General features: G+C 36.9%; 1 pseudogene; it reads right to left on the reverse strand.

Annotated features, from left to right (window-relative positions):
* Nucleotides 1-2,619: 2,619 nt before the first annotated feature.
* On the reverse strand, nt 2,620-2,760 carry LOC115071235 (annotated as a pseudogene).
* Nucleotides 2,761-17,866: the final 15,106 nt, after the last annotated feature.

Here is a 17,866-nt window from a genome sequence, read left to right on the forward strand (position 1 = left end):
CCATGGGAAAAAAAATTGATGTATGCTCTCCCTCATATGTGGATCCTAGCACCAAATCCTGATAAGTGATTATGTATCCAGACACAACTACAAGAACCAGTATAATGAAAAGGAACCAGGGAGGTAAAGGATAAGAAAGAATCTGAAAGAGAAGAACAGTGGGAAACAGGTGTTAATAAGGGAGATATGGATAAAAATTGGGTTATTTTAAGAGGGGGGGGGAGGGAAGGTTATACACGAACCCAGGGGATAAAGGGAAAGAAGGAGCTCAAGTGAGGTGAGACCATAGGGAAGGGTATTATTAAGAGAGAAATGGGAAAAATTGGGGCACCTTAAATGGGGAAATATGGTGGAAGGGTTAGACAATGTGAGAGATAAATAATGCCTAGCTAGTTTTAAAAACCAGAGGGAACCATATGAGTCCAACAACGTACTGACAAATTATATATACAACCAGATCAAAGACTATAATATATGTCTAGGCAAGGTTTATCTGAGGACATTTGGTCTTTGCCCAAGCTTTATCTACATGGCACATGGTAATTGAAAGTACCAGACTGGTGGAACTAACCTTCTTGGGTATTTAACAGCCATACTATGAGTCCTATACTAATTTGGTCAAAGGGACAAAAAGGACAGTTTTTGCTGCTTGTCCTCCTAGGTCGACTAAGTTCCAGGGGACTATGAGCATCTCTCAAAATGTCCTGTAACTGTGGTGAGTCACCTGTTCTCTTGATCAAGGAGGCTGTGGAGACCCCACCAGATGGACTTGAACCAGTGTCCAGTTTACAAAGAGGAGGGTCAACACAGAGGAATCATTTCCTCCATGCTTCCAAATGAAGCCAGCCATGGTCGAGCAGGACCTTTGACTTATCTTCACATAGATGGAACTGGTAAATGAATGGAGCCAGGGGCTCCTCCCAAGCCCATGTTACCCCTGAGAAACAGATCCTCAAATGACCTTAAGAGCAAAAATAAATTGGTTTATCTGGGCCAAATGTATGGTCTTAAACACCCAAAAGGAATGTATAGCCAAAGATTAGTGGGGTCGCTATAATTTTTTAAGAGTCCATATGTATAGCTAAAGGCTACATAACAAGAAACAATGACAGACAGGAGATACCTTCCTTTGAGTTATTGGCCAGGATGGCCCAAAAGACTCCCAGACAATAACCCAGCGTAGAACTGGGAAAATGAACAGCAGACCCAAATCCCATCTAAAGGAATATTGACAACTGATTGCTGCTAGATGAGGAGTAGCTGATGGTCCTAAAACAAGGCTCCCTAGATAGGCTGACTAGATTCAACAGATAGACAAGCACTGGGGAATGGCTGGGGGCGCTGACAACACAGTGGACAGTAACAGGGATGACAGAGTATACGGGCTCCAGTGGAGGTGGCGGGGAGGCTATGGGAGGGTTCCATTTGGGAAGTGGTATATAGATGAATAAGATTGTTTTGGATGTTATGTATGATATACACACAAAAAAAATCAACAAATTAAAAAGAAGGCATATTTGAGGAGGAAGCATAAAAATTTACTTCATGTTAATTAGTAGAGGTGATAAACATTACCATTGAAATCTACCTGATGACTTTATATCCATACTCAGGTGCCAAGGATCTGAGTGTAACTGACTGTGACTAGTAATAATCAGATATATAGAGATTAAAGACACATTCACAAACATCTAAGTGTCAGTAGCATTAAAAATGTAGGAAACAGCATATTTTGAAATGAAAGAGAGATCTTCTTTAAAGCTTAAAAACTCATTCAATTTTATATCTTACAGGGTTTATACTGAGTTCAATAAAACAGTATATTTTGAAATGAAATGCAGATCTTTTTGAAAGGTTAAAACCTCCTTTAATTTTGTTTATAGAGTTTATACTGAGTTCAATATTGTATAACTGTATTAATTCTATTGTGACCCTAAAAATTTACAGCCGCTTTTGAAAGAAATGTGTCCTTGCTCTGGAAATTGTTACTGAATATTTTAAAGCTGTAATGAAATGCTTCTTCTAATCATGTGGTTATTGAATAAAAATAAAAATACAAAAAGAGTGTTTCTTACTCTTCCAGACCACCGAAGTTCAGTTCCCAACATCCACATCAGGTAGCTCACAACTACCTGTAACTCAGGCTCCAGCAGATCCAATTCCATCTTCTGGCTTCTGTGGGTACCGCACTCACATACACAAACCCACACATGGGCACACACATATACACATAGTTGAAAATAAAATTTAAATTAGTAAAAGCTTAAAATAAATCTACCATATGGCCCAGGTATTCCACTCCTGTATATTTACCCAAAGGATTGCAAGTCAATGTGTTACAGAAATACTTGCACATGTTTACTTCAGCAGTACTGACAATAATGGAGTTATTGAGTTATAGAACCAACTCAGGTGACTCAAAACAGAAGAATGTAAAAAATAGTGTGTATGTATATAATGAAATTATTTTGCAGCCATAAAGAACAGTTATGTTACCTGCAGAAAAACAGATGCAACTGGAGATAATCATATTAAGTGAATTAAACAAGTCTCAGAAAGACAAATATTACATTTTCTTTTATATGTGGTTCCTAGATTTTTTCTTTTTTTTTTTTAATTTCTTGTCACAACATTGATTGAAGTAAAACAAAGTAAGTTGCTACTTCATCCAAAAGCTGTGTTTTTACTCTTTTCCCTCTTGACAGCTCAATGGATCACTAGCAAATGGCTCATTGAGCACTGAGTGCTTTTAAAAGGCAGAGGTGATTCCTAGATTTTTATACAGATACAAAAAATCATGTGGGGGGATGATTTTTTTTTAAATGCCACCTGTCCCACTTAACCTTTTAACAAAAGTTAATGTTTTCAGATGATTTAGCACTATCTATTCAATCTGCCTTCATACTGTATAAACAGTTTATTTAAATCTAGGAAAACAGAATTACTAGGTCTTGGGCTCCTATTGTAATCAACTTTTACAAGCTGAGCTAAACATATAACTTACATCTTTAACTATGTTCTCTAGTTCTCTCTTATTCTTTCTTGCCCCTATCTAGACTAACGTGCATGTGTATGTGTATATATGCTGTGATAATATCACTGCTGGAAGTAGCAACCTTGGAAGCCAGTTGAAAGCAATGAATTGTCCAAAGTGTAGGCTGTAAAATAATATGTGGGCTCAGCCTAAAATATGTTTGTGGTTCTATATTCTGTTTGGGGATAAATAGGGGTCAGAAAAGGAAAATTCTTCTCTGATAAGATTAAGTTCCTCTTGCCCACATCATGCTGGATGTACTGCTTAAATAGAGTACATGCTTTGGAGACGCTGTTCAGAGATATCAGAAAGGAACAGTTCTGAGAACAGATGAGGCTCACTCTTAGTTTAAAAGACTCCAGGAGTTGTTCAGGTTACCATCACAATTGTGTGTGTGTGTGTGTGTGTGTGTGTGTGATGAAAGTAGAAGAGAAATTGTCCAGGGAATTAATGAGAAAAAGGAGGAGTAAAACGGGGTAGTGAGGTATGGCAGGAAATGTGCTCAATATATACCTGTGTGGAAATGTCTTTATATAACACAGGATCAAGAACAATGAACATATATAATGAAAAATTATGTATTTATTTTTTATACAATGAAAAAAATTAAAAATAAAGTGTAACTTGAAACATGCTTTAAGAATGAGGGCCCTTCCAGACGTGATGGTACCCACATTTAATCCCAGCACTTGGGAGGCAGAGGCAGGTGGATCTCTGGGAGTTCAAGGCCAGCCTGTACATAACCAGTTCTAGGACAGCTGGGGCTACAGTGAGACCCTTGGGAAAAGACCAAAAAGAAAAAAGAAAAAGAGTCAGGGAGCTGAGAAAGATAGAGAGAAATGATGCTTAATTGTCCTTACAATAGTCCTTTATAGTGGTTTTGGCTTCTAAAATTACATTTCAAAATAAATTTGATAGAATTGCAGTTGATAAGGTAAAGCCTGAGGTTACAAGTGTTTCAGAGGAAGTTAAGATATTTCCACTATAGGGTCTGGAGCGATGGCTCAGCAGTTAAGAACACTGGTTGTTCTTGCAGAAGACCCAGGTTCAAATCCTAGCACCCGCATGGCAGCTAACAACTGTCCATAACTCCAGTCCCAGGGGATCTGACAGTGTCTTCTGACCTCCACAGGCGTTGCATGACAGGGGTGCACTTACCTACATGCAGGCAATACACAAATACACATAAAATAAAAAAAATTTTTAAAGACATTTCTACTATAAACAAAAGTTTATATTTTGTAAATTTCCCAGAAAGTATCTGGGAAAGAAGTGAGATTGCATGTGCTTAGGGCTCATTGATATTTTAACATTGCTATTTGAAACTTCTCTCTATAAAAGGAATATTATTTCTACACAGGCAATTCTCACAACAGATTTTGTTATTTGTGCTGGACTTCTTGACTCTTAGCTGGTGATAGGCATCAACTAGACTCTGAAGTGAATGGCTCCCTTTCCTTCTTTTTTCTAAAAAAAAAATTTATATTGTTTTTTGTGTATGAGTATATTGCCTGCATGTATGTAAATGTACCCATGTCATGCAGTGCCCTCAGCAATCAGAATAGGGCATTGGATTCCCCTGGAATTGTAATTAGGAACAATTCTTAGCCACCATGTGGGTGCTGGGAATTGAACCTAGATCCTCTGAAAGAGCAACCAGTGCTCTTAACTGCTGAGCCACCTCTCCAGCCCCTTCTGTTCCTTCTTATGTTTCTTAGTTGTCCCTTTGCATTCTGCCTCAGTAGAAGGGCCACATTTGGGGAAGATGAAGGTGAACAATAAAAGGCTGAGGGGGAGTAGGAGAGGATAATTAGAAGGGGAGAATATGATCAAAGTAAGCTATGTACATCTATGAAAATGTCTTAATGAACTGGGGATACACTCAGTGGTAAAATGCTTGCCTAGATGAACAAGTCCTTGAGTATAATTCCCAGCACCACAAGAAAACAAAACAACAGCAAAACAACAACAACAAAAAGCCACAACGAAAACCCATTATTTTGTGTAATTAATGTATGCTACTCCAAATTATCTTAGGTGATGACTCAGTAGTTAAGAGCATTTGCTGCTCTTGCAGAGGAGCCAGTTCTGTTCCCAGCTCCCATGTCAGGTAGTTCACAACTGCCTGGAACTCCAGTTTCCAGGGGATCTGATGCCCTCTTTTGGCCTCTGAAGGCAACAGTACACATGTGCACATACTGACACACAGGTGTATACATATACACATACACATACATAAAAAATATTTTTTTAAAAAATATTCAGGGGCTGGAGAGATGTCTTAGTGGTTAAGAGAACTGACTGCTCTTGCAGAGGACCTGGATTTGATTCCTAGCATCCACATGGTGGTTAACAACCATCTGTAGCTCCAGTTCCAGGGGTTCTGATGCCTTTTTCTGACCTCTGCAGGCATTGCACGACATGGGTGCACTTACACACATGCAGGCAATACACTCATATATGTAAAATAATAAATCGAATTTTTTTAAAAAGTAAAAAATCCAATTTAATATATGATAAAGGAATTATAGAATTAATATGTATCCATAACTAATATGTAAGTTTATGTATCCATTGTGAACTAACAGTTCTAGCTATTATTAAGCAATAGCTACTTATATACCAAAAAGAGAATCAAGGAGTATTGATTGCTCATTTTTTTCAATTAATTTTTAATTATACAATTTTATGGAATACAGATTGAAATTTATATATATATATACACATATAGTAATAATTAAATCAGGATAGTTAACAGACCATTTCCATAAACATATTTTTGATTGCTAGCTCTCTCTCTTTCTGTTTATGTGATATTAGAGATCAAACTCAGGGCCATCTATTTGTTGCTTCCATGAAATGTACCTCACCCCAAAAGACAAAGACTACTTTAGGGTAAAAGGATAGAAAAAGGTATTCCAAGAAAATGGACCTAGGAAAAAAACAGGTGCCAATGTTTTAATATTTGCCAAAAATAGACTTCAGACAAAAACTAGTGAGGAAAGTAAAAAAGGCCACTTCATATTGATTAAGGGAAACATCCTTCAAGAGGAACTTATTTTTATTTTTATATTTTTTAATATTTTATTTATTATTTTATTTTATGTGTGTGTGAGTGTATTGCCTGCATGTAGGTTAGTGCACCCGTGTAGTGCAAAGCCCATGGAGGACAGAAGAGGCCGTCAGATCCCCTGGAACTGGAGTTACTGACAATTGTTAGCTGCCATGTGGGTGCTGGGGTTCGAACTGGGTCTTCTGCAAGAATAACCAGTGCTCTTAACTGCTGAGCCATCTCTCCAGCCCCTCAAGAGGAATTTATAATTCTAAGCAGATAAACCTTGAACACAGGTGCATTCAACTTAGTAAAACAAATACTATTAGATGTAAAGTCACTGATTAACTCTAGAACAATTGTAGCGGATGACTTCAATACCCCACTTTCATCAATTAACAGATCTTCCTGACAAAAAATAGAGAAATATATGAATTAAATGACATCATAGATCAAATGGACTTAACAGACTTGTACAGAATATTCCATCCAAATGTTACAGAATAAACATTCTTTTCAGCAGCCCCTGTAACTTTCTCTAAAACAGATTATATATTAGGACACACAGCAAGTCTCAACAAATCCATTGAAGAGAGTCCTTGTATTCTGTTGGATCACAATGAAATACTATTATAAATCAACAACAAGAGAAACCCTATAACACACACAGACTCATGGAGGTTAGACAACACACTATTAAATGATGAATGAGTCCTTAAAGATATTAAGAAGGAAATTTTAAAATTCCTAGAGTCGAATATACCAAAACCTATGAGATACAATAAAAACAGTCATTAAGAGGGAAATTTACAGCTCTAAATGCCTACATTAAAGAAATCAAAGAGATCTCAAATAAATAACTTAATGATACATCTTGGGGACCTGGAAAGAGAAGAAACAAAACACCAAATAAGTATATGGAAAAAAAATCAAGAAAAGAAAAGAACTTAATAAAAATGAAAAAAAATTTACAAACAGTCAATGAAAAAAAAGAGCTGGTACTTTAGAAAGATAAGCAAGGTTGACATATCCTTTAGCCAAACTAACCAAAAGAAAGAGAACATCCAAATTAATAAAATTAGAGATGAAAAAGGAGTCATTACAGTAGATACCAATGAAATGCAGAAAATCAGTAGATCTATTGAAAAATGAATTTCTTGATGCATATGACCCACCAAAATCAAACCAAGAAGAGATAAACAGTTTAAACAAATCTATAAAATGCAATGAAATTGAAGCAGTAATTAAAAATTTTCCAACTAAGAGAAGTCCATGCCCAGATGGATTTTACCAAACCTTCAAAGATGAACTAACACCAATGTTTTTCAAACTATTCCATAAAATAGAAAAGGAAGGAATACTATGATGCCCGTTTTATGAACCCAGTATTACCCGAAACAAAAAGCAGATAAAGATACAACAAAAGAAAATTACAAACTGATTTCCCTGATGAGCATGGCTGCAAAATTTCTCAACAAAGTATTTGCAAACTGAATTCAGAAACATATCAAAAAGGTAATCACCATGATCAAATTGGCTTTTATCTCAGAGATACAAAGATGGTTCGATCTACATAAACCAATAAATGTTATAAGTTTCATAAATGGGCCAAGGACAGAAATCATATAGTCACCTTGATAGATGCAGAAAGATTTTTGACAAAATCCAACAGCTCTTCATGTTACAAATCCTGAAGAAACTCAGAATAGAAGGAAAATATCTCAACATAATGAAGGTTATATATGAAAAACCTGTAGCCCACATTATATTAAATAGGGAAAATTCAAAGCATTTCCACTAAAATCAGGAATAAGACAAAGGTGTCCATTTCTCCATTCTTATTTAATATAGTGCTAGAAGCCTTAGCTAGAGTGGTAAGATAAGAGAAGTGACTAACAAGAATGCAAATAGAGAAAGAAATCAAAGTACCTTCTATTTGCAGATGATAAGATTCTACATGTAAGAGACTCAAAATGTAAGAAACCCTAAGGACTCCGCCAGAAAAAATAAATAAATAAATTTACATGGTCCATGTCCTCTTCTTCTTTTTTTTATAACCCACAAAGTCCAATTAGTGCTGTTAGATGCACAGGGGTGTGGGTCTTTCGAGGGGGAAGGGGCAACCTGCCAGTGACCACCCGCCCCCAAAAGAAACAGGACTCTCCTTCCTCCAGCAGCCATCAACTGCCAATAGCTATAGGGCTAGGAGTGGGACCTTGTGAGCTCCTCCCCATCCATGCTGAATGTGCAGGTAACTAATCACAGCTGCTGTGAGTCTGAGAACAATAGCCATGTCATGTCCAGAAGGCAGCATCCCTGTCCCCTGCCCATCCTCTGGCTCTAACATTCTTTCCATTCTGTTGTCTATGATGTTTCCTGAGCCTTGTGTGGGAGGTTGATACAGATGTCCAATTTAGGGCTAAGCACTGAACAGTCACTTTCAGAAATTTTACCAAAAAGTAAGAGTCTGTGCCTTGACTACTGCCCACTGAAAAAGAAGCTTCTCTGACCAAGATCAAAAGCAGCACTAATGTATGGGCATAAACATAAATATTTAGAAGGCAGCTTGATAGCCTGACCACTTAGCAGAACAGAGCTCCATGAACATTGCTCTTAAAATTTTGATCTCTGCAATTTTTTTGTTCCCAGGAATTATCCAAGCCTTATATTTGAAATTAAAACTGAGAAATGTTAGAAGTATTTACATGTTGATTCATTAAAAACAATAAGCACATTGTGTGGCATCACAATAAATTTTTAGGAAAAAGAAACATTTTCAAATTTAAATAAATTTAGTAAAAAATGTCATCGCTTACATTTTCAAGAAATCTATCTGGCTTAATTGAAGACAGATGCATTCTCATATCTGCATTCAACATGTGGTAAATATGTTGTTTTGGTTCAAGCAAAGGAAGAAAATCTGACCTTTCACAGATATGTGGTTGGAAATAAAGAAGTGTTAGAAAACCTTTATAAATAACCAGATATCCCAGTGGCAGTTTTTCAAAGATGAATAGCCATGAGGTATCTGAAGCCGTATCAGGGCCTGCAGAGATGGTCAGAGGTTAAAAGCACTTACCACTTCTGCAAAGGACCTGAATTCAGTTCCTAGCCCTCCCGCTGGGCTCCCCACAGCTGCATATAACTCCAGTTCTAGGGGATCCAGTGTCCTCTTCTGGCCTCCTTGGGCACTGCATTCACATGTACAAACCCATATACATATACACATAATTGAAAATAAAAATAAATCCACAAAGTTTGAAGGCCCATGAATGATCTTTTTATACTGTTTTATGAAAACTCATTTGGTTATTTTGCATTCTGAGAAGCTCTGATTCTGATTACACATATTCTCTGAAGGAACTCTGGAATTCCAGGGTTCCCAAGACTGTAGTTCAAGAACCATTGCTCTGTGAAGAACCTCTATATTTCTTATTTTAAAATGTACCTGGGGGGCTGGAGATATGGCTCAGTGGTTAAGAACACTGAATGTTTTTGCAGAAGACCTGGGTTCAAATTCCAGTGCCCACATGGTAGCTAACAAATGTTGGTAACTCCAGTTCCAGGGGATCCAACAGCCTCTTCTGTCCTCCTTGGGCATTGCATGACACGGGTGCACTTACCTACATGCAGGCAATACATGCATACACATAAAAATGTACCTGGAATTTTGTTGTTATTTAGGAATAATGAGGGTGACACGTGGTGGCAAATGGAAAGTTACTACTAATAATAAGATGGTTGCTAAGAACCTTGAACTGTGGAAAGCCCCCAGGATAAGAAAAGGAAGAAATACCTCAGTGTTAGTAGCAAAAACAATGAGTCTTTCTGCAAGGAACAATATATTCTAAAATGAAATGGTGATCTTTTTTTTTTAAGGTTAAAAACTCATCCAATTTTATGTCTTACAGGCCTTATACTGAGTTCAGTAATATATAACTGTATTAATTCAGCTGTGAACCTAGAAACTTGCACTCACTTGTGAAAGAGATGTATTCTTGCCCTGGAGTGTGTTAAAGCTGTAGTGAAATGCTTTTTCTAATCATGTAGTTATTAAAATTTTTTTAATGATTAAAAATAATAATTCTTCAAGGCATAAACCTTTGCTCTTTAATAACTAGTAGATGTGAAAAACATTATCATTGAAATCTACCTTTATATGACTTTATATCGATGCTCAGATGCCAAGGAGCTCAGAAAGTAACTGACTGTGTCTAGTAATAATCAGATATGTAGAGACTAGAAATGCATGTGCAAACATCTTAATGTCAATTGCATATAAAATGAATTTTTCTGTATGAAACTGTATATTTTAATAATGAAATATAAATCTTTTTTAAAGGTTAAAACCTCATTTAATTTTATGTCCTATAGGGTTTATACTGAGTTAAATATTACAATATTGTATAACTGTAATAATTCAACTGTAAACCTAAAAATTTACAGCCAATTTTGAAAGAGATGCATCTTAGCTCAGAAAATTGTTATTGAGTATGTCAATGCTGTTTTAATGAAATGCTTCTCCTAAGTATGTGGTTATTAAATAAATAATTTTTTAAAAAAGAAAGGAAGAAATAAGAAAAGAATGAGGAAGGTAACCAGGAATCTGCCCCCTGCCCGCCCCCGCCCCTGCAGCTTGTTACTGGTTTACCCACCATTGAAATCATTGCCAAACTGCTACATTTGTTACCAAGTACTAATGTATAACCACTTGCTTAACTGCCACCTATATACTTCTAGACTGCCCTACTGGCTTGCTTGCTATGAACTGCCCTACAAACTTAAGGTCGAGGCTGGTGCCATTATGGTATAATCCAGGTGTCAGCCTGATGGTGTAAATGAACTCTCTCTCCTTCACCTGGACCAGCTATAGGTTTCTTGATTTCTAGAAGTTCCCACAACAAACAGATCAGAAGATGTTTGCCACTGAAAAGTAGATATGCTTCTATAAATTCCAGCTATTCAGAAAGGTAAGGCAGAATTGCTGGAGCCCAGAAACTAAATCCAGCTTGGGGGAAGTGGGAGGAGGATAGGATGGGAAAGGGAGGGAAAGAAAAGGAAAAAGAAAGTTTGTTTAGGCTGGAGAGATGGCTCAGCAGTTAAGAGCACTGGCTGCTCTTGCAGAAGACCTATGTTCACAGCACCCACCTGACAGTTAACAACTATCTGTAATGCTAGTTCCAGGGAATCTGATGCCTCCAAGAGCATTGAACACACATGGTACACTTAACATGTGTACAGGCAAAACATTCATACAAATAAAATGAAAATAAATAAATGAAGAAAAAAAATTAAAATCTAAAATTAAAAAAAAATTTGTTACAGATCCCAAGAAAAGAGGGTGCTGTTCTTTGTAAAGCTACACTGGGAGCGCTAGGGTGATTTAGGTCAAGGGAACTGTGTGTCCCTAGCAGCAGAATCCAGATCCAAGGGAGGCAGATGGGAGTTTGCCTGGATTTAGGATTTAGGCATGCCCATTGGCACGTTGTTTGCATCTTTAGGAACTAGATACTTCTGCAAAGGGCAGTCCCTCCAGAATCTGGGAGGACCCATGATATCAAAGCATCGTATAACATAGGAAATAAAACATGATTAATAAACCCCTCAGGTTGGTTTAATTACTTTCTCATAGCATATTGGACATATTCTTTCTTTCCTTTTCATTAATTGTTAAACCTTTCATTTGTTTTATCCCTTTGAACTGTCATTATTCATCAAAAACTGAGCTCCAAGCTCTGTTCTACTTCAAAGGTTTTCCCAGTGATTTGATAACCATAGATTGCTTTGCAACATTGCTTGAATTATTCTTATATGGTTATTTAGCTTTCCATGGTATAAGTCATGTCTCTCCAAATAGAGAGTCAATTTCTTGGGATCAGCAACCTCTCAGTGTACTATCCAATACTGTTCATACCTTCTGGTTTCTGTCTTTATTGTGTAAACCTGGAGCCATCGTCCAGGAATGATCCTCTAGCCTCCTTGCTGGCCTACGCCCAGCTTCTTGCTCTTCAGGAGCCTAGCTGTCTTTCTATGATCGCTCCCTTTGGACTAAATGGATGCTTATCACTCTCCTTTGATGGCGCCTTTCTCTCTTCTTCTGAGGTAGAGTCTGCCTTTGTGTTAACTTCTGCTCACAGTGGCTCTATACAACTGAGATCTTTCCTCCAGTTTGTTTATTGTAGACCTTGTATATATTTGTGTAGAATTATGTCTTCAAAGTCTTTTAAATCATAGCTTTCATGCTTTGAAGTTTTTCATACACTTTATTTTTATTATTTGTTAATTATATGTATACATGTGTGTCTGTGTATGGGTTACATGTATGTGAGTGCAGTGCCTGAAGAACCAAAAGAGAGTGTTGGATCCCCTGGAGCTGGAACTGTCAGTTGTGGTGAGTAGCTAGACCTGCAAACTTGGGTCCTCTGCAAGAGCAGCACATGCTCTTAACCCCTGAGCCATCTCTCTAGCCCCAATAATCAACACTTTCAGGAGCTTCCTGAGTTTACGGCTCCTTATATGTCATAGTAACTTTAATATAATTCATGAAAACAATCTAAACACTTTGTGTTCATTGTCTGTCATGTAAGTCTCTGCCTAAAAGAAGCTTGGGCTGAGGAATAGCTGAGTTATAGTGCACTTACCTAGCATACATAAGGCCCTGAGTTTAATCCCTAGCATCCCAGCCCCTGCCTCCCCTCTTCCTTTATTTGATTCAGCTAAGAATCCTACTCAGAAGACCATCATGAAGCAAGTACTACCATCTCATGAAAGTCATAACTTAAAACATTATCAACCACAAGATTATGGTGGAAATTTTAGAAATTATTGTTCAGCTGACTCAACATTACAACTTGATTTGTACTATAGCTAGAGAAAGTTAATAGGACTTTAAAAACATATTTGAGGGCTAGCCAATGAGATTTGCTTAAAACCTAAGCCCCTTTATGAATACAAAAATATAAACATTTTATATTCTGATAGGAGGGAAAAAAACAGGAACATGTGTTGAGTTCATGTGATGAAGTCATTAGTTTGGCACAGTTACAGTTTTTATTTCATTATTTAATTTAATTGATTATTGTGTGGATATGATACGGGGGGTAGGCAGGGTGGTGGTATATACATGCCATGTTGCATGTGTTGAGGCCAGAGGAAAGTCAGTTCATTCCTTCCACCTTAGGTTCTGCTGATCAAACCCAGGTCCTTGGACACCTTACCTCTAAGTCATTTTGCTGTCCTACATGTGTGGTTTTATTCTCCCCATTCTCCAGTTATGGAAAGGCTGGATTCTGGATTCTGTTAGTGTTCTAAATAGTTTCATTTTGATTAAGTGGAGGATAAAATCTTATGATTAAAGGTTAGTCTTAAAATAGTAATTAAGTAGTAGATTAAGATTGAATACTATATCAATTTGTTTAATTTTATGTGACATTAATTTTTGATGTTTAAGGACTGGCTCTAACTTAGACGATGGGGGATGCCCCGTTGAATACTATCCTCCATTTCCTATCAAAAACTCATTATGTGTATATAAACTGCATATTTATCTTAATAGTCTTTGAAACTAAGAATTCTAATCAGACCAAGTTTAAAAAATACTGACTCTAGTTTAGGTTTACTGTTCACGATATTACCCAGGTAAATGCTCTTAAAGATGCTTTTTTTTGAGACAGGGTCTCCCTGTAGCCCCAGTTGGCCTGGAACTTGCTATGTAGACCAGGCTGGCCTCGAACTTGCAGAGATCCACCTGCCTCTGCCTCCCGAGTGCTGGAATGCTTCTTACAAGCTAAATCACATCTCTCCCATTTATAAAATATACTGAAATTTAGTTAAAAGTGTCACTTTACTGACCCTTCATAATTTATGTGCTGCTTATTTTTTAAATGAAGATGCTTTTTTAAAACTAAATTTTATTTCTATTTCTGTTTCAATTCTAGTCCTCCAATTACTTTAGCTACTAAAGTTAGCCATCTTCAGTAAGATGTTCTTGTTCATTCTCTAACTCACAGACTTTCACTGAATTTCCCTCCATGACTGAGTGAAGGCATGCTGCCCTACTGCTGGGTTAATATGTCTAGAGGGGTGGGGCTAGATGCTCAGGAAAATCTGCAAGGCATACCTTATAGCAAAACTGAAACAAATCAGGAAGAGGGTTGGCCTGATGAGAATGATTGTTGAATTGGTTGCCAACAGAATTATCAATAAAAAGGATACCAAAGAGAGGGGAATGCTAGGAATCAGATACAAACTGGGAATCGACGATACCGATTTGGTCAAGCAAATCCTATGTGAAGGCAAGAGGAAGACACCACACAGATTCCTCTCAAGTCTCAAGGGCTCCAAGGAGTCTTCCAATAACGTAGGTAGGTGCCTGAGGCCCTGACTATGGATGGAATTGAATGGGTCAGGGCACCAAGACTGTTCATATGTAATTGCTAATCAATAATTATTTGTACATCTACTGAGCCAAGCAGAGGTAATACAAACAAAATCAACTCATTGCATTTGGTACATCAATATTGTTTAATATTAAGTATAACTTTTGGTGGGGTAAACAAAATTTAAATCCTTTTAGAATTCTGCCTTCACAATGACACACTGAGACTTATAAAATACCTTGTCGCCTTGTCTAAATATACGTGTGGAAAATATGGTGAATCTGTAAAAAATGTGATTTCTTGTCCTTTATTACATTTGGGGGGGGTGTATAGGGTGTATGTATGTGAGTTATCTCAATGGTGTGATTTCTTGTCCTTTATTTGAGCAAGGCCCTGGTAAAGGCCCTTGCCACCAAGCCTTATAGCCTGAGTTCAATCCATGGGGCTTACATGGAAGAGACCAGCTCCCTCAAGTTGCCTTCTGATTTCAATATGTGTACAGTGGGGTGTGCACCCATGCATATACACACACACAAAATAAATAAAACATAATAAAACTTAAAAGTTAGTTATTTATTTATTTTTATTTGAGACGAGGTCTTCTATATTACCTAGGCTCTTTCCACATGATCGTCCTATACAGCTGGGATCTTAGGCTGGTGCCACCATTTCTAAACTTTGGAAACATTTCTTTTTTTTTTTTTTTTGAGTTCTGGGGATGGAACCCAGAGCCTTATGCATACTAGGAAGAGTTCTACCACTGAGCTACATCCCCAGCCTGAAACATTTGTTGACAATTTCCCTTGATTTCAAAGAACAGATAAACTTTAACCAGAGTAAGAACAAGCTATAAGTTTGTTGGGGCCCAAGTTACATATATTAAAATCATGTAGAGTTAGATTTGTGCCCAAGGAAAGGGTCTGAGAATTTTGAAGTCAGTTTCTTAAAGTGAATGGTTTCTACTCAGTACTATTAGGAAACCATTGAGAGCCAAAATCAGAAACATAATCCCACTTTATAGAAAACCATTTTACAGCTCTACCTGGAATGTTGCATGTCAAATAAAGTGACAGTGATTACTGAAAAGACTCATAAAGGGGAGATCTTTTTTAAAAGTATCTTCTTTAGAAAGAGTGAATAAACAGAATCTTAGAAGAACATAGTTAAGATGAGCACAGATGTTGGCTAAATTCTAAATATTAAAATTGGGTCTTTCATCTTAAAGCTACATAAGGCAAATTTTAAGAGAGCTAAAAATTACTATTCTATGGAATTTGCAAATTTGGCTAAATATTCTCTTAAAGTGATTTTAAAATGTTTAAATGCACGTTATGATTTGGATTATTGTCCATCTTTAATGACACATCCAGATTACTCTTCTTTATAGAGTTCTTATCATAGACACAAACATTTGCTGACTAGCATACATAAAATCAAGTCTAAATAAATACCCATTTTACATTAAAATTCAAAAGGACACAATTTATTCTATTGTTGGGATACAGATTAAATGAACATTAATTTAAAATAGCACATTCCAGTTTAATGACATTCATTGGCAAAGCGACTTATTAAAAAATATTTTTATTACTCACTATGATATACAGAAATTACTATAATTGGAATATTGTAATGGTATATTATTCACATGGCTTTGTAAGGTAAAGAAAGAAACGTTTTTTTTAAATTTTATTTATTATTTTTATTTGATGTGTATGCATGTATTGCCTGCATGTAGGTAACTGCAATGCCCCGGGTCTTATGCAAGAACAACCAGTGTTCTTAACCGCTGAGACATCTCTCCAGCCCCAGAAATCAATGTTTTTAATTTTGGCTGAGTTACATTGTTTCAAAGCACGCTCTTCCGAAGTGGACAGTGAGTGAAACAACGCTGCCACCCACTGGGAGGATCCTGGTATGACAGCCATCAAAAATCTCCAGTTTTTAATTTGTTTAAAATTAAACACTACACTACATCTCTCTTGAATCTTATTGTCAGTAAAGATAATTACTGATTGGAAATAACCAACTGTTCTCTGAATCCCAAGGACTGATGCCTGTACAGCATTTCTTAACAGTAATTTTCTTTAAAGAGTAGATGAACATTTGCATACATATGTCTTTTAACATATCTTTTTCTTCCCCAACTCTTTTAACAATCACTTTGATCATTTCTTTTTATCATTTATTTACCAGGTTACCTTTTTACATAGGCTGATTTCCAAAATGACTATTTCTCCAGACTATCCATACACAATTGCTTGTTATTTATTTTTGAGACGGGTTCACTCTGTAGCTCAAGCTGGCCTTAAACTCACAATTCTCCTGCTTCAGACTTCTAAGTGATGAGATTACAGGTATTTTGCAGCCACATCAAGCTTTATAATATTTTACATGGGTCTATACCAAAATATCATTGGTCTACATTCAGCCTGAATCTGGGCTTTACCTATACTTCTGGTCTATGTCTTCTCTTCTGGTATTTTAATAAATCATTCTCTCTGCACCTGACTATAACTCCATGAGAGCATTTATTACATCATTTTCATGCTCCCATCAATCCTTGTCCCCCAATAGTATTTTCACACACTAGACACTCAACATTTATTAAATAAAACATGGAAAGTGTAATGCCCTTAAAATGCTTTCACTCACTGTGCAGCAGTGCTGAAGATAACGCAGCACAAACGTGGGGTAAGTGTGAATAGAATGCATAGTAAGAGTTAAATGGTCATTTGGGTGTTGCTTATCCCTTTTATCCAACTTCTGGAGAATGGTGGTGGGGACAGGAAGTCAGGAGGAATAAATCTGGTAAATCAAACTAGGGTTGTACAGTGTATGTGTGTCAGTCTAGAATGTGCTAACGAAGTACCACAGACTGGGTGGCTTATGAAAACCGGAAAATTGTAACAGTTCTGGAGGCTGTAAATCCTAGATCCAGGTGTCAGCATAGTTGGGTTCTGGTAAAGACTCTCTAAGAGGTGCAAAGTGGCAATTTTTTGTTATATCATCAAAAGGAAGAAGAGAGGAAAGTAAACAAGGAGTCAATTTGGCCTCTTATAAGGGGATAATCCCATTCCTGAGGACTTTACCTTCATGGGATAGTTATTTTAAAGGCCATCCCTCCAAATGCTGTCACACTGGGAATTACACTTCAATGTTTGGGGTACACAAACACAGTATATATAGTATTCCAAGTACTGGGCCAATTGTGTTAGGAAGAAGTGACATGGGACTTAAAAACCACACAGACCCTGGAATTCTGCTCCTAGGGAGTTATAACATGTATACAAGATAGTTTAGAAAATATCAAATGCTAAGCGATTCATTACTGACTATATATACAAAAAGTGTTTCTGGGAAGGGATGACATATAGAGACCACCAGTTAAGGAATTCTTTG

Source organism: Nannospalax galili, unplaced genomic scaffold, assembly GCF_000622305.1.
Source record: "Nannospalax galili isolate Female #2095 unplaced genomic scaffold, S.galili_v1.0 scaffold499, whole genome shotgun sequence".
Classification (NCBI taxonomy): domain Eukaryota; kingdom Metazoa; phylum Chordata; class Mammalia; order Rodentia; family Spalacidae; genus Nannospalax; species Nannospalax galili.